Raw genomic sequence first — 17571 nt, forward strand, 5'->3', positions numbered from 1 at the left:
TTTGACCTTTGTTATTTAGCGTTGTTTTTCTGCCACTTTTGGCTAATCGCGACGATGAGGATGAGAAATGATATGATGATTTTGATAAAAGGACATCACAAAGAACATCCATGCCCACGCCTGACCTGGCACTCATGTGGGTGTAATTTCGTCCTACCCTTATATATAAATATGACGTATTAGTATGATCATTTGATATGTATATCTTAAAGCTGGTCATTATACAGGTCAATTAATATACGTTCATGATTATTAAGTGGCTCCCCTCTATGTGGGCGTCATGAAGGGGGGGGGGGAGTTGAATCGGAAATTGACATAGTACATTTTAAATTGGGGGAGGGGGAAAAGCAAAAATAAAGTTCAGCTAATTCATATTCAAGCAAAGTAACCAAAGAAAAAAGTCGAAAATTTTAGTTGCGCTGGTCCCTTGGTGGACGCCAATCAAACGTTTTCAAAAGTATCTCTTTTCAAAAAACCGCTTTGATATCCCAAAATCTGAAAAATTATATCTGCTTCTAGAGCATTCACGTGCATTTTTCGTGTGGTTTGCTCTGGATGTGTCCAGATACCAGTGGTGGAAAATAGGTTTAAGTAGCCACGAAACTGTAGACAACAGCGAAAGAAAACCACAGGAAGATAGATACACGCGAATGCTATAAAAGGAATTCTAAGGAGAAGTAATTTTTCAGATTTTGGAAAGGAGAAAAATTCTCGGAAACGGCTTGGCTGGCTACGATCAAAGGACCAGCGTAGCCTTAAGATACAGATATGTCATTCAGAATTTCATTTTTTATACTACACCAATTCATCCGAAGAATTGAGTTTAGAAAGTTTCAAAACTGAAATTTGCATGTGAGAGGTCAAACCAATTACTAAGATTTCCGCCGACATACGTGGCAGAGTGGTTATTACTGCTCCAATAGGGGTTCCAAGATTCAATCCCGGCATGAGTGCTCTTTGTGGGTGTCCCTTCATCAAAACCACCATGCTGGCCCCCGTGGCGAAGTGGTTAGCATATCGCGCTACGACGCCAGGGGTGGATGTTTGCGAATGTCCATTCATCAATTTCATCATGGCATCACTCATCCTCATCTTCGCCAAAAGTGGCACAAAAAGCGAAGTAAAATAAAGCAAATCAATCATCCTCACCGTCGCGATTAGCCAAAAGTGACAGAAAAGCGACGCTAAATATCAAAAACCAAATTAAAAAATGAAACAATTTTCTTAAATAAGCAGTATTAAAATAGAATAATTATGCATTTCAATACGACAAAAAGTTGCGGAAATATTAAGAGAAACCGTTTTGCCGGATATTCATTTATCTGGTGTATCGAGTAGGGAAATCTCCCGAAGAATGAAATAATTTTAATAATAATACATTTGCAAAAATATTGTATTATTTATTATAACCAGTGCTTTCTTTCTGGCGGTATACGCATCGGTACGCCGTACCGGCATCTTTCTATATGTGATATTTTAATAGTTTTTGTCATGAACAGATCAACTTGAAGAGTACCGGAACATTTCTTCACAGGGAAAAAAATATATAACCACTGTTATGTACTATTATATCTGCTATTTAATGTAATATCAATGACCTGACCCCCTCCCCCAAATTAAAAATATCTGGCGGCGCCTATGCACCTGTATATTGATGTCTGGAAACAAGATAAACAGAAAGACCATCATTAAACTTGATGACGTCACCGGAAGTCCCTTCGTGTTCTAAATAATAATAATATTATGGTTTTAACAGCTTTATGTAATTAGCTTCCCCACTTGTGCCTTAACTTTCGTTAAATTATCCTCGAAAAGTTTGGACTGAAAGAACAATCATTCCTGAACGCATGTTTCGTGCAAAATTGTGACCTACGTCACTCGAAAACTTCCAAACACAGGAAAGAGGAAAGTGCCCGCCTGTATTTACGCCACCGTGAGACGGAAAAGAAGGAGGTAAAAGCTTTATCGGGTGAGAGTGGTAGCGAAATGAGAGCATGGCTTGGTGGAAGAAATAATAAGAACATAAATATCTTCCTTCAGCTCTTTATGTCTGTTTTCGCTGATTCTTTGAAATTGAGGCCACCGCAGATATCTCAATGGAGACAATGTTGAGAATCTTCCCATGTACACAATGAGAATTCAGGCAAGAGAGTTTGAAGCTCAAATAAGTAGGATGGGGCACTTTTCTTTACATGATGATGCTCAACCATAAACTTTACTGCGTCTCAGACCGTACTTCGCAGCGTGGAAGTTCTGTGCGGGTAAAAGCCTGCTATTTTATCAGACGGTTTAATGTTCTTTTTACACGCATCATCGAAAAACATTCTGAAGTGCGTGTCTTGAACTTGAAAGTGCTTTATCTTTCATTGATGTTTCAGCCTTGTTGTAACAGAGCAATGTGAACGTAAATAAACCACTTTACACCTTAGTTTTCTCTCCACAAGTGGCAATTAAAGAGCTGAATGGCTGCTGACGTCATGGGAAGAATATTATTATCAGTGCTTGCCAAGGACGTATTTAAGGGGGGCCAGGGGGACCCGACCCCACCGAAAGACTTATCAAGTACTAAAATTAAATAATGAAAAATATATTCGTTTAGCCGTTGTTGTATAATTTCCTCTGAACTTATTGGAAGACAAGGATTATGTATATTGGGATCATACGGCTTTGAAGGACAAAAAGGGCGTATTTAGGGGGGCGTCCATTAAGAAATAGAAATATTATTATTTGTTGCATAATCGATGGTTATTTATTTCCTCTGAACTTTTTAGAAGGCAAGGATTATATTGGGATCATACGGCTTTCAATGACGTTACAAAGATTTATGTACACTACTACTCAAAATAATATGCATAAAATATATATCAGAAACTTACTTTTCTCCAACTACATATAATATAATTTTTGTTATTCGATAAATATTCAATTATTCATCTATTTGACATTAGTTTCATTGCCAGGGCACTTGTTTTTGTGTAAACTATTCAGATCTTAACTACATTACTACGTAATGAATATGCGCTATTCCTATACAGTACTTTTACCTATTCGTGTAATAATAATTTAATATTAATTCATGTATTGTAATTATTATTAATTTGATTTCATACAATTATCTTAATTTAAACATTATTATTATTCCTGAATTCCTGAGACATTTGGTTCGGATCCCCCCCCGAAACATATTTCTAGATACGTGCCTAGTGCTTGCATACCAACGTTCGCTAGCAGTTCGTTAATATCAATAAACGGGGCAAGGTCATTGATTGAATTAGGTTATTTTACGACGTTTTTCTGCCACTTTTGGCTAATCGCAGCGATGAAGATTAATGAAGATGTGATGAAATTAATAAAGGGCCGGGACTAGAACCCAGTACTTTTGGCATCGTAGCGCGCCGTGCTAACCACTCCTCCAGCATGGAGGCTATAAGATGAATGATGAGCAGCTAGTGTTTGTTACACACATTGTGTTCCAATAGTCTCGGATTCGTGCTATTTAAATACTTATTTAATTTCGAATGTCAAGTGCTAGCATATAGAATCATTCTTACGTAGTAAGCGCAATGAGTAAATAAAACACGGCACAAAAGTAAATGATGAATATTTTTTTTAGTATTAATTGTTCAGTTACTTTTACCATACACTCTTCTGCTATTGTTTCAAAATTTAAATTTTTACAGCAAAAATATGGATTAATATTTCTTACAATTTTACATAAACTGCCGGTCTCCCTCCCACGCTTTCCTTCGTCACCTCTAAGCGTGGAGATCTGCAACCAGTATTGGAATAGTCGGGGGGTCAGCCCGACGTATCCCAAGCCGTTATAGTAGGTCTCCGTGACCGGATTACGCTTACTCATTCGAAGCTTCCCAATTTCGGCCGAAAATTCCCGGAGACTGAACCCGGGATCGAACCTATGCGGCCCTGCAGCCGCCGTCCAAAGCCTTAGACCGCACAGCCACCCAGGAGGACTTTTGTGATAATAAGCTTACATATTTCTGTGTTGTAATAAAATATTGAGACCGGTGCCCCCCCCCCCCCCCCCACCATCGTGAGAAAATTGGGGAGCTACGAATGAGTAGCGTAACCCGGACATGGAAACCTACAAGGACGGGATTTGTCGTTCTGACCACACGTCATCCCGTAAGTGGTTGGACGATCTCCCATCTCAACAGGTAGGTAGGTAGAACTTGGCCCTCACGGGCTGCTGTTGCGCCTCGGGTTGTGTTAATAAAATATTAGAAAATAATACACATTTGGTATAAACTTTAATACCTTTGGTGGCGCTAGCCAAGGCGTTTTGGAAATTTCCTGTTCTTTCGAAAAAATCTGAAAAATTTCATCTGCTTAGAATTTCTTCTATATCGTTCACGTGAATCTTCGTGTGGTTTGCTTTCGATCGTCTAGATGTTCGCAATAGGTTTGCTTTCGATCGTCTAGATGTTCGCAATAGGTTTGCTTTCGATCGTCTAGATGTTCGCAATAGGTTTGCTTTCGATCGTCTAGATGTTCGCAATAGGTTTGCTTTCGATCGTCTAGATGTTCGCAATAGGTTTGCTTTCGATCGTCTAGATGTTCGCAATAGGTTTGCTTTCGATCGTTTAGATGTTCGCAATAGGTTTGCTTTCGATCGTCTAGATGTTCGCAATAGGTTTGCTTTCGATCGTCTAGATGTTCGCAATAGGTTTGCTTTCGATCGTTTAGATGTTCGCAATAGGTTTGCTTTCGATCGTTTAGATATTCGCAATAGGTTCGTGACTGCATCAACCTATTATACTTGAATATGTGCGTGCGAAAGGTTTTCCCAGACTATGATATTTATGGGATCACGCAGTCAGAAGGAAAACAGCGATCTCCAAGATGGATTTCAGAAGACCAGAATAGTAGATTTGTGTCTACATGACGTGTCAATATTCACACGCATCCCAGTGGTTTTGCCGGAGTACTGCAGGGCAAACATATTCTCACTCATCGCGTTCCTCACATTCTTCAAACATGTCGTTTATCTCCAAACAGGAATTTCCCATCTTCTTCGATGACGCCAGTGTGACGTTGCTTACGTACAACAGCTTTGTGACGTCACGTTAAGTGCTTTAATGAGATTGTAGCAGAACAACATGATCTTGCAACAGTGAGTTAGTCTTCCCTCCATTCATTCGGCAAAGTAGATGATAAACACCAACGAGGCAGAGGGGAGGGGTAAGCGAAGTGGTTCCCTTGAGCGCTGAACAAGCAGAGAAAAGCCTTGCTTAACACATTTAAAAAAAACATTGTTATTTGTCATGGCCAGTCAGGTTGATGGAGTTCCCGCACGTTGTCTTCAGTTACTATTTAGTAGGAAGAGAACAAAGCAAGAAAGGGAAAAGACGAAAGAGAGGGAATGAAAGAAATAGAGATAAACAGAGGAAGGAAAAGAAAGCATTGATTGATTTGGTTTTTAAAGTCTACTTTATGCACAGTAAGGCTAATCGCTATCGAACCCGGGACCCCTTGATTACAAGGCGACGACATTAGCACAGAAAGAGAGAAGCTAGAAGATAGAAAGAGAAAATAGAGAATAAGAAAAATATAGATAAACACGGGAATAGGAAGAATGTAAAGGTGAAACGGAAGAAGAATAAGGAGAAACAAGGAAAGATAAAGAATCATACGGAGATAAACCATGGATAAAAATAAAGGAAAAAGGAGAATAAACAAATGAAAGAGAGAGACTAGAAGGACGAAAGAAAAAAATGAGGAAAGAGAGAATAATATATAAAAGAGATGGATTGAATTATGTTGTTCTACGTCGCTTTCTGCCACTTTTGGCCTAGCGCGACGATGAAGATGAATGGTGGTATGATGAGATGGAAAGGGACGATCACAAATGCATATCGACGACACAACACAATTCCCACGGAGGATTTAAATTGGCTGCAGGTCCAGGCGCCACAGCCTCGTTAGTCTGCAAAAGACAGTCCAAGGTATATTGTAAAATAGTGAATGGAGCGGTGACCCTGAGGCTTCATATTGATTTCATAAAATATTATTGCTCGCTTCACTCTAATTACGAAGATTGGTACCAGGGTTGTATTATCAGGGTATGCCGTGAAAAAGACGGTAAGTGATCGGTGCTTGGTAGAGATGACGTCACTGACTCGCTTGTTGATTGGAGGGGTCGGGAGGTTTGACTCGTTCTCAAGCTGCACATGCAGAACAGCCAGAGATGGTACGAACCGGGAATTTATCCAGATTTTTTTCAAATGCTGGGAGTAAGTTCATTTTTAGGGGGTGCAAAGGTATATTTGGAGCCAAAATTACCATAAATTGGGCCTTTGTGGAAACTTTGAGGAGGTGTTGAAGAAATTTGGGATGTGTGGGCACGAACTAAATCTCTTCTTTCCCTGTTTCAAAGCGTTTCTTCCTTACAATAACCATTCGTTATTGGCCTGCGAAGGAAAAATTTCCACTGGCACTCATGGCTTTTTTCCTTCGATACACAAAACTCCCTGCATATGTGTGGCCCATGCAAGGTGATAAAGATCCTTATCTAATACTTATTTAGGAACTCAGTAGTTCAGTTTCCCATTCCTTATTTACGCTATTCTTCACTTTTTTAACAACACCGTCACGGTCCTCCGCAGCCATTGGTGATTCCGTTGAGAGCGATTAAAGCTACCGCTTCTGGCAATAAACGGAACAGGTGGGTATGCGGCGTGCAGCGTGGACATAAATTAGCCTTCTTCCTTCTATTAAATTACAACACTTCGCCTGTGTTGGTATTAATGACGGCAATAAGTTCGTCTCTCACTGATCCAAAAATGGAGTAACTAACTACTTCCGCCTGTATTCATTTCAAGCCTAACCTATCTAATGTGCTCATCTAGGTTCCCCTAATTCTAGTTTCTAGATGACCGTTTCTCACCCACGTGTTCTCTTTCTTGTCGGCAGAACAAGTAACTGTCGATTAAATACTTGTAATTGGTGGATTATGATTAGGGAATGGAACTTTAGGTAAATAAATGTTCTTTCTTCGATAAGATAGAGACCCTCGTTTTCGCCAACATTCTGATCATAGCCTTAAATGTCAACACAGCAAATTTTATTTTACATAAAAACACATATTTTCCAGTTTTCCGTATGTAAATACATATTTTGCAAATTTTCATTTTAAATACATAAAATCGCTCATTGACTTCAGCTACCTCGAAATCCTGGAAGGAAAAATGTTTATTCTCCGCACCTCTTTCATATCGAGTGTGTTCGGTTTGTCTTGTCTTTGAACACGCTCGCTGGCAGACTTCTGGTGCCTCGCCTACGATCCTATTGGGGGAAAATATTACCCCCACTGGATCTAACGCACAAGTGCTAATGTATAAATGTACAGAAATGTTTGGGAAGAAAACAAGGTTTTCAAACTTTGTGTCAAATTGCACGTGTTTTGGAAGGTGAGGAAGAGGAAGCTTTGGAAAACTTCAGCGTTAGTGGCATTTCGTGCTTCAAATATGCAAGAATTGTTTCTTGTGAAGTGGAGCGATCTTTCTCACAATATAAGATGCTTGTTAGAGATAATCGTCACAGATTTACAATGGAGGATTTGGAATAAACTATGGTGATCCACTGCAACTCTTCCAAAAAATAGCTCGCTAAGAGGTAAGCATTTAGAAACTGATTTCAGGTATTTAAAATGCATGTAATATTTTGTTTTTGTTACCAAATATTTTGTATTTTTGTCACATATTTTCCTGTTTTTATCACATATTTTCAACATTTATGACACATAAAAAAAATATTTCTGAGGTCTTTTTGCACATAAAGTTCCTTTCCCAGTAATAACTATCATCTGATTCTGAGATGCGAGGGTCATTTCATAAATAATGCACACTTTTTTTTATTGTGCTTTAGGCAGGATCTCCGTACAGTCCTTCAGTGTAGTCCCCTGCTTCTCAATAATCGTGTCCAAACGTCTCGTAAGATTTGCAGTGCCAGTGAGGACACCACTCTTGTTCAGTCCGAGGATGACTCAGATACCGCTGCAGAAAAATCTTCTTGCCACCTGAGGATTATTTGTGAAATCACCCTCGTATACCGTTGCATTTTTACTCCATATGAAGTTCTCTATCCTTGGATATTTCTACTGTGACAATATGAAGCCGAGTTGCTGTTAGGGATGTACGACGAGTGCCAAAATGCAAATAACTAACTAACTCTCTAGTCTTATTGAACTCGAAGATTCATGGTTACAGCAACACAAGCCTTCCATCTGTCCCTATCCTGAGCAAGATCTATATACTCTTTTCCATCCTTACGAATTTCCTTTAGGTCCATCTCAACATTATCCCTCCATCTTCGTCTTGGTCTTCCTATAGGTCTCTTACCATCAGGTTTCGCAACAAGAATCCTGTAAACTCTTCTTTCCTCTCTCATTCGTGCCACATGGCCTGCCCACCTAAGTCTTCTTGATTTAATCATTCTAATAATGTGGACATGAATACAAATTATGTAGTTCTAAATTATGTAACCTTCTCCACTCACCTGTCTCCTCATCCCTTTTAGGGCCAAATATTTTCCTAAGGATCTTATTTTCAAATACTCTCAATTTGTGTTCCTCTTTCAATGTATGGGACCAAGTTTCACACCCATATAATACTACAGGCAAAATTACTGTTTTGTATATTTTAACTTTTAGTTTCTTAGATATTAAACGAGAAGACAATAGTTTATGAAGGGAAAAGTAACATGCATTTCCTGAATTAAACCTGCTTTTTATTTCCTCTTTAATATAATTTTCATTTGTTAATATTACTCCTAAGTATTTGAATTTGGAAACTGGTTCGAACGAGTTGTTATCAATAATTAGATTTTGATTATTACCTAACACTTGGTTTCGGCCTGTAAGCATATATTTAGTTTCCTCTTTGCTAACTTCCAAACCTATCTCTTTAGCTGCTTTGAAAAATATTTTAGCATTATTCCGAAATTATTGCAAAATACATATGTTCGTAATGTTGCTTAAGCGTTTATCCAATCATTTTTGTCGAAGCGCGATTATATTCGAATAGAAGGAAAAAATAATAGAAAAATGTGAGACTTTGCGTTGGAACATGAGTGGACTGAAGCTTGCTCAAAAGTCCGGAAGAGGAGTGTTTACACAGTTTCCAAAGCAGTACTTTTTATGTCTGTGCACAGTAGCGGCGATTTGGTGCCAAAACTGGGAGAGGGGGCATTAAGAGCGCATAGTGCGGGGGCAAAAGTGAAGAAATTTGGGGGGCGCCCCCTGAATTGCCGCCACTCCTATGTATGTATCTGTGCATGTATGTAGCCTAATTGTTTAAAAAATAAATACATAAAACAAACAAAAGTGTTCAATAGTTTATCTGTCAAAGATTTGGCTTGGCTACGTAAAACCCGTTCGTTTCCTACCCCAAGAAAGAATCTCTGCTGCGCCACTGATTTAAAGTAAAAGATTGTCTCAATTTCATCTTCAAGTTATTAAGGGGGAGCAACCCCTATTCCCTTCGGAATAAGGAAAAGTTATTTGTAACTCTTCTTCTTTCTTGTGTCCTTAGCTTTCTACTTGATCATTTCTTTATGAACCTTTTTCCCTCCAATTTTCTGCATTGTCTTTATCCTCTCTGTCTCTCGTATATTTCCCTTCCTCTCTCCATTCACTTTTTCATATCTTTATTCTTCACTATGTTGATTCTTTATTTCTCTCCTTTTTGCTTTCTCTCTCTCCACTTCGATTTCCTTCTCTTTCTTCGTCTCTCACTTGTATATTTTCTCTTTCCCTTTATCTTGTTCTTGTTTCTCTCAGCTTCCTTTATATACAGTTACTCACAATGTTGTTCGTACAATAAAGTGCAAGAAGTAAACCAAAGCAAAAATTACAATAAGCCATAGTGCATTAGATATTCTAATTGTCCAGTAGATGGATCGTGTGTAGTGACATATTTACTCTTAATTATAAATAATATAATTTATAATAAATTATGTACATAAGTACAGTCTACTGCTCAGTTCTCTGTTTCCGTCTGAACCCCTTTAGTATTTACTATATATTGTAGTAACGGTGTTCACTCTTCATAATATACTGTAGACATTTAGACGCAGAATTTTACTGCTGATATGGCGCTATAATTTTCGTCCTGTAACATTATTTTACTGCGCTATTCTCCCTGCAAACCTATCTGCGATATGTCCGATTGTGAATGACTACTGATTCTAAAATCAGGTCTACCATTTCAACTGCTGAAAATTGGTGGTTAACATATTGAGCTAATAAAGCTTCTAGTAAAAAATAATAAGAAAATAGGGGTCCCCACAAAACATTTTGCCCAGGGGCGTCCACAAACCTTGATACGACCCTGGTCCTCCTATAAGGTACAACGTTATTCTTGACGATTTTTCACTAAGCGCCCTGCATGTTTTACCTGCGGGGGGTATAGAAATTGCGCACAGTACACTGTTGTGGTTGGCATCCCCTCCCCCACCACTAAAAGCAAAAAGTTTAATTCACGCATTGACCACGATGCATACATTAATTGCACGAAAAGCAAACGTGACTAAGAAATTGAAAGTTATAATTTGGGGCTGCATCAGCTGTTTACATTGTCAACTTATCACCACTTGCTCTGCTACTTAGCATAACGGATTTCTCGCACTTAACACGATCCTCGTTTCCAATCGATTGTGAGTGGCGAGGACTCACTCGGCTGATTCAATGGGCGATTTCACAACACAATATGCATGAGTAACGCAGTGATAAACAGCATTCTTGAAATTAAGTCACCATAAAACACGAGGAAAGCTTGTTAGGCTGTCAGCCTTTATTCAAACAGTGTCAAATACTTCGTACATGAATCGCTCCAGTTAGCACGACAATACGATCGACATGAATATGTTATCATTGTTTGCATTGTTGAATTGACAAAGCATTGAGGCAGGGGAGCATATTGCACTGATTAGTAACAATCGGTAGTTCGTTTGTATTACTTTCAGTGAGATTAAGTTTTTTGTGAAGTTGACGAAAAGGAGATGTAAAGATATATACATATTTATGCACAACAATAATAACACCATTAAGCTTTGTTTCCATGATATAAAAATTCAATATGCTGACCAAGGCAGTAATTTAATTTTATTATAAAACATAAACTAAACGTAAGGTTGAAACGTTACGTTTATTTATGTTTTATAATAAAATTAAATTATTGCCTTGGTCAGCATATTGAATTTTTACAACAATAATGTAGATACACGCTACGCAGGGCAACAACAACATATGATTGTTTATCCATGGGTGCTCGCAGGGAGGGTTATGGGAAGGGGTCACTTTGGAAAAGTTACCCACTTTTCCTTCCTCCTTTTGTTTGTCTAGTTATTTCCATGTATCATCTTTCAAGCTTACCAATTTCTCAGTTTTTGTGCTTCTTCGTTTGTGTTACTTCCTCTCTTCTTTATCATTCCTTTTTCTGTTTTCTCTCACATTTTCTGTCTGTTTCTTCTTTATTCTTTCTCTCTATCAATATTCTGCTCTTTCTTCTCTGTCACTCTTCTATTATCTCTCTCGTTTCGTTATTCCTTTCTCTCTCTCTCTAGCTTTTTCTTCCTTCCTTTATCTTTCCCTCGCTTTCCTACTTCTTTCTCTGTCTCTCTGCCGTGTTGTTATTTCTCTTCCCTCGTTTTCCTTGCTTCTGTATTTCACTTCTTTCCTCCTGTCTCTCTCGCTTATTTCTTTATCTTACTTCCTTCTCCCGCTTAAGAAAGCTGAAGAAATGTGTAATATTCGTTTGCGGCTCTGGCGCGGATTTAGAGGGAGGGGTTCAACCAAGAATTTCCTCCCGAGGACGAGATTTGGTGTGTTTTATTATTGTAATAAAAGTTGATTGATTGATGGTAATATTATCTGACGTACCGTGATTTCTTTCCTCTCTCTCTTTCTCTCTCTCTCTTTCTCTCTCTCTCTCTGTAAGAAAAATAAACTGATTCATGTTGCGAAATTATAGAGGTGCTGTATTCAAATCAAGGCAACTGCATTATTTCTGCTTGTTCTTAAGACTTTCGTCTACGTGCCATGGTTACGATCCTCTGCTATCTTCCTTGCTTCATCCCATTTAATCCTCTTCTGTTCAGGGACTGCTCAATGTTCTTGTTCCATGTTTGCCGTGGTCTTCCTTGGGGCCTTTCTTTCCCCCTATTCCTCTTGATCTTGCCTCCCATATTTCCATTGGTATTATTCCATCCTTCATTCTATTAACATGGCCAAACCATCTCAGTTGCGCCTCGATGACATTTTGTTCCACTGGTTTTGAATTTAGCGTTATCCTGATCGTTTGATTCCTAATTCTATCTCTTCTTGTTTTTCCAACAACTCTTCTTTGTATCTGCTGTATCTGCCTAATTGTCAATACCCACGATTCGCTCCCATATAGCATAGTTGGTAAATACGTTGATTTATATATTGCCATTTTTATTTTCTGGCTGATTTCTTTCTTTCCTAGAAACCCCTGATTGATAACATAATATAGTTTCTTTGCGTTTTGTATTCTTGTATTTAATTCTCCATCTATTCTTCCATTGCTGTTGATGTTAATTCCGATGTATTTTGAACTCTTAACTTGTTCCAGTTCTTCGTTTTCAAACTCTATTATGCATGGTTTCACTTCTCTGGCTATTCTCACAATTTTTGTCTTCTATTTGTTTTCATTGTAAGTAAGTAGTTGTAAGACTATTTGGTTTAAATTGGGCCACTTGTATGTAAGTGTTTTGTTTTTGAGGTATACAAATTGTAACAATTTCTCTGTGATGGAATTGTGTGTTTGTGGAAAATGTCAATCGTTTTTTTTTTTAAAAAAATGGCGTCCCGTCTTCCCTTGAAACCTTGGAGGAAAATTATAAAATTCGCCGCAAGGCTACTTATCTAGAAAACCTTCCAGAAGTATTTCCTGGAATCTGATGCTGGAAGTCATTATAACTGCTGTTAGAGAAGGAGCGCCTCATTACAGGGCTTGCGGCCAAACCTTCCTGTCAGTGTTGCCACAATCTGAGAAGAGAATCCCCCTTTCCCAAGCGAGCCGAGCTCCGTGGCGGAGTCGTTAGCACAGCGCTACGACGCCAAAGGTTACTGGTTTGAACCCCAGCCTGGGCATTGTTTTTCTTTGTGTGTCCCTTCATAAATGGCAAAAAAAGCGACGCTAAATATGTAAAAAATAGAATCTAATGAAAGATGCATAGACAGTGGCGCCACCTTTTGAAAAGCATTCGGTGGGGTAATCTCGGAGACTTGTTTTAAAATTTCATGCACTAATATATCAAATATATCATAAGTAGGCTGAGGATTTGTCCTAAAATGCCTTTTCTGTTCCTTGGCCAGAAAATTTAGGTTTTGATGTTTAAAAAACATTTCAGGCCACTTCCGAAAGGAATACATGAATTTTATGGTGATTGTTTTTTTTTCTTTCTTATTTTAGTCATAAATGTCAATTTCGTAGATAACTGCTTTCTGAGTGCCTAATTCTCTAAAATGACGAAAAACCTGTCGATGTTCATCAATTTTAGTGCCTACTTTGTATTTTCGGTGTTTCCTCGCTTGCCTGTTTTGAGATTTTTTAGTCCTATCGTTCCTCATCCTGGTTATAAGCCCTCCCCTCCCTTACCTTCCTAATAATAATAACAACGTGACCACGGATATAGTAAATAACTCTGTAACTGTACAGGACCGGAGATGCAACAAATTATTGTGAAATATTTTGATAACACTCAGTAGTAATTAAATTGCGAGAATTATTTTGGTGTATAATGATTATATTTTTATTTAGCATCGCTTTTCTGCCACTTTTGTCTAATCGCGACAATGAGGATGAGTGGTGATATGATGAAATTGATGAAGGGACACTCACAAAGAACGTCCAGGCCGGGATTCGAACCCCTGGCATCGTAGCGCGCTGTACGAACCACGTTTATGCTTCATTTTTAAAAGGAAAACCCCTGTAGCGGAGCCCAATAGAACCCATTAGAATTTATGTCTTCCTGGACATTTAAGATTCCTGTCTTACAGTTCTCAATACCGCAACATTACTTCGTGGCCCGCGAGCGACATTGAAATTGTTAATGTGGCCCACACTGTGTGACTAGTTGAAGACCTCAGTCTTTCTCTGTTTTCGTTTATATCAATTTTTACTCAGTTCTCTATTTCCTCATTACCGACAAACACACACATCCATGTCTTACCCGGGATTCGAACCCGGGTACCCTTGCGTCGTAGTGCTAATAACTCCACCACAGAGATCGGCTGTATAATGATTAAACATTTTGCTTTCTAATTTCTAAAATGAAATACAATAAAAGGCAAATTATTGGGTGGGCTCGAGCCCCACACATCCATATTATTTGGCGCCATTGCTATATTCAAATGGCAAAATGGTTTCAGATGACATTAAGGTTGCTTAGTGCGTGTTCATTTTAGAGAGGACTTCACTCCACATACGTCGTCCACTCCCCCTTCATTTATTATTATTTTTTTTAAGGCTATTGAAACCGGAGCTCTGATTTCGAGAACGCAACCGGAGGGAGAAAGGAGTGAAAGAATCGTGGACGAAAAGAAAGGTGGAGAAAGACAACTGCCCGGGTGAAAGAGCGAACGATTGAAAACTGGACCACTGGCCCAGCAAGCGGCAACATTCATGGCCGTATGTGGGTTTCGTAGACTTGGCAACGCCGCCGATGTGTTCCTCTCGCACTGCCGTGTTTGGACGTTTGGATAGCTCTGTCCTCCGCAAGCCGGGCCATATACGGACGCCCTGACCAGTTGACTCACAGACACACTGAGCAGCACTTTCACTAACGCTGAGGCCAGCGCCGCTTGTCGGCAGTGGAAGGCAGGGTCAGGTCGGGGCTAGGTATCAGCCTTCCAGTGACTTTTATTAATTTGACCCTTTGCATCGAGAATTAAACCGCGATTGTAAATTAACCATTTACGTGTGTTGACAACAGGAGTATTAACTTCGCAACTTTGCTTTGCTTCGTGTGTCAGAATTATTTCATAAAGGTTTGCGAAAAACGGAAAGGCACGACTTAACTGCGGCCCCTTTTCGAAGGATTTATCCAAAACTTTTCATCTGGAAGAGCGCAAGGCCGTTATTTGGGAGGTGCAAAGGCAAATTTTGTGCCGCTATGACCTTAAATTGGGCATGGATGTTTCTTATGAGTGTTCCTTCATCAATTTTATCATATCATTCATCCTCATCTTCGCGATTAGCCAAAAGTGGTAGAAAAACGATGAAAAATAAACCAATCAAAACCTTAAATGCATTGAGCGGTCGACTTGCCTTCAAAAGTTCAGGTTCGAGTCCTAGCCTTGGCATGGGTCACTGCGCCTGCACACTGGTGTACGCAGGAGGGGGGGTAATGGGCCTACAGCTCTCCCGGAATTTTTAGAAAATCAACATTTGTTAAATGAAAACCAAAGTGGTAAATGCAAATCTTCCATAAAATGAGCCCCATTTTCCAGCTTCCTCTGACAAAAAAAAATCCTGCGTACGCTGCATCAATTTCATATAATCGTCATTCTGTATTTGCATTTTTGTTATTTAGCGTCACTATTCTGCCACTTTTTGGATGAGGATCAGCGATGGTTGGATGAAATTCAATTGAATTCAAATATTGAATTGAAGGACGAGGTTCAGCCTGCGGCTGTTCTGCCATCGTAACCTAATTGATGTAGACGCACTCGTAAAGAATATCCATGCCCGCATTGAGTCATAATATTGTTTGTTCCTTCCACCCCCCCCCCTTTTCCGCTAAAGTGTAAAATACATAAAGTAAAAGAAGCCTTACAAATAACTCGTAGGCTTATGACTGGAGCTGTGATTTTAATTTAAAGAATTAAGCTTCCAACAATTACACTGAGAAGACGAACATTTCATATATTTTTACATTTATCAGTGATTTTTACATAATTCTTTTTTGGGATTAAAATTTGGAATTTATCTAATTATAAATGGGGACAGATATACTTAAGATTTGATAACTAAAACGTAAAAGTAAGAACCAGTGTAGCGTCTCAAACATTGAATAAGAGAGAAAATAATGTGATGGTCGTGCTTCTCCCGCGACTTGAACCCCTAGCAGTTACGCAACCGTAATTGCTGCTTCTCTCTCTCTCTCTCTCTCTCTCTCTCTCTCTCTCTCTCTCTCTCTCTCTCTCTCTCTCTCTCTCTCTCTTCTTCTCCCTTCCCTCCTTCCTGTTCCCCCTGCGTGTGTTTCTATATGTTTATCTATGTCTTGCAGTTTCCATTTTGATGTTTTTCTCTTTCAACTTATTCTATTGTTTCCCTTATATACGTACTCTCTCTCTCTCTCTCTCTCTCTCTCTCTCTCTGTGTGCACCTGCTATGGCGGAGTGGCCACCGTAACGCACTACGAAGCTAGTTGTCCCAGGCTGGACACCCTGGTCAAGCATGTGTTCGTCCACAATCATCTCTTTATATCAGTTCATCATCACCGTCACGATTAGCCTAATAGAAAGAAACCAGTGTACCTTCTCAATGTTTTGACAAATATCTTGTCAGAATGGTCATACACCTGTCAATTCGGAAATAGTGTCATGAAATAAGCGAGGAAGTGTTCCGTTACTTTGTACCATGCGTCGGATCTTCTCTTTTTTTTACACATTTTTTTTTACCCTCTTTCTGAAAAACCTGGGTACGGACCTGTTGCACATACGCAATGCTCCTCTCTTCCAACACACTTTCTTCGGCCGAAGAGAAAAATTAGTTTGAAATGAAGATGAAAATTAGCGTCATAAGAACAATGTAACATTAGCTGATATGATGGGTAAAGCAAATTAGAAATGTTGAGGTGTTGAAAGACAAATTACCAGATCTTATCAAATTACAGTAAGGAGTGTGTTCTTCAAACTTATTTTCACTTTAGGATCATACTTATCAGTGCTTCAAACGAAGCTTTCTTGTTTCAGTGAACGATTTTTAGACAAAGAGGCATCTGAAAGTGTTTTGCTTAGGCTGTTTTCCAGCATTAACTTCGGAACTTCTTATCTCAGTATCTTAGAACCATCCAAAATGTGTTATTCTATTGTTCTTAACCTTTTCGTCGATTAACAATTTACGTGAGCAATGAACGAGTACTTAAGGTTCACGAAAGGATTAATTACACATGCGTAAGACGTGCGTGCAATTAGTGAAACTCGCAATGGTTCTCACTCAGAAGAAATGTTTTCTCGAGGCCTACTTTTTCCTGAAGCCAACCGACTCTCTTTTGTTATTAGTGACGCTTCACAGGCTCCCGCCACTCACCATAAATGATGCAAAATTTTGAGATATCGTGTGATTATAGTTTTCATGAATGCTAACAATTGTCATGTCGTTAAGGATTTTTTTTCTCTTTCGAGGAGCGAATTGCGAATTTGTCTAAGAGTTCAATAACCTTGGCTCTGGTATTAAACGAGAAACGTAATTGGCTTTACAAGCATGTACTTTTTTATTAATACCATTTGCTCGCATGCGCTTTTATTTTGAAATTAATTAGTGCCAAATCTTGAAATTACCATGGCACAATTGAAAAGAAGTGGAG

The sequence above is a fragment of the Lepisma saccharinum genome, chromosome 25 (genome assembly GCF_977018435.1).
Source record: "Lepisma saccharinum chromosome 25, izLepSacc3.1, whole genome shotgun sequence".
Lineage (NCBI taxonomy): Eukaryota > Metazoa > Arthropoda > Insecta > Zygentoma > Lepismatidae > Lepisma > Lepisma saccharinum.